Raw genomic sequence first — 1,591 nt, 5'->3', positions numbered from 1 at the left:
GGCCCCTGATCATTTTTCTTTAGTTAATCCAATATTTGTTAGAAAGTGTTAAAGGAATGAATCAAGGAATATCTAGGAATGTAAATCTTACATCCTGGAAACTATAATAGAATGGTATATTTTCTTGAAATACAAATACATTTTCTTTCCCATTCCTGCATCCCTAATTTTTGAGAAGAAAAATCTGAAATTGTTACTGTTTTATCCCTTCCCTCTTGACATCCTCTTGATGCTTTTAAGTGCCTTATGATACCCCATAAGGACTTTGCAGTGGTTTGAATGGTAGCCCCCCAAAATATATATCCATGTACCCCCCCATAATTGAAGATGGACCCAGATGAGAAGGCCACATGAAGACTAAGGCAGAGATTGGAGTTATTCAGTCACAAGCCAAGGAATGGCTAAAGCCACCAGAAGCTGAAAGAGACAGGGAAGGATTTGCCCCTAGAGCATTCAGAGGAAACATGGCCCTGCTGACACCTTGATTTTGGACTTTGTTTTGGGCCAGGTAGCCATTATACTTTTTCTTGGTATCCAGGTTGGATCAAAGATATAAAATGTCAAGTTTCTCAGCTCTCAATCATAATCTATACTCAGCCACTATCTTGGTGATTTAAGCAAATTATTTTGCCTTGTTGGGTCTAAGTTTGACCATCCCTTAAATTAAAGTAGTAAATTAGATCAGAAGATCCCAAAATGATATCTTGAGGAGCTCAAGGCTATAATGGATGTGTCCTACAACACGCCCCCACCCCTCACCACCAGAGCCAAGGACTGTGGGTAATGTTACGTGCTCAAACAAGTTTGGGAAATGCTGGGCCAGATGTACACTGTGTCACCTCACCCCCTGCTATAGCTGATTTGGACCAGGGATAAATACCTCACCAGGAATTTTGAATGGAGATTCAGAAATTATGATTAATGTTTGCTAGTTCCTAGAAATGAGAATAAATAAACTCAATGGCTATGGTGTCACAGTCCTCTTTTTGTACAGGAAGGTAGAGAAAGCTATAACACACTGCAGATGGATGAGAACGGAGCAGATGTGCAGAGAAAAACACATATAGGAGACCAGGCAGCCTCAGACACAGTGAAAGATGGAGAAATTATGTCCCGATGGATCTGAGGTTCTTTAGTTTTCAAGAGATACTTCGATAACCATCAAATAAACTCTCCTCTTTTTGCATAAGCTATTTTGAGTAGGGTTTTGTTACTTGCATCCAAAATAGCATTGACCGACACAGGAAGATTAGCACTTGGCAGCTAACATCTTATTGGTGCATCTGAAATACGACAGAGCAAAAAGTACTGGGAAACAAATCTCAAAGGCCTAGGGATGAGAGTTAAAGGTCCAAGCAGATAATAAAAGAGAAGAAAGCAGACTTTACATACTTCACATGTAACTTCATTACTTAGTTTAGACAGCAGGAGGTAAAAACAAAATTTAATGCATCATCCTGATTCTCAAGGATTTTGCTGCAACATTGCTGATTCTGAACTAATGTTTTTCAAAATAGATTCTTGATAGCAGCTGTGTATAATTTATAATGTAAAGGGTCACCAGTTTTAATTAAGAGGAACAAAGTCACTG

Source organism: Propithecus coquereli, unplaced genomic scaffold, assembly GCF_000956105.1.
Source record: "Propithecus coquereli isolate 6110/MARCELLA unplaced genomic scaffold, Pcoq_1.0 Scaffold146, whole genome shotgun sequence".
NCBI classification, from domain to species: domain Eukaryota; kingdom Metazoa; phylum Chordata; class Mammalia; order Primates; family Indriidae; genus Propithecus; species Propithecus coquereli.
Note: the sequence above shows the minus strand (reverse complement) of the source record.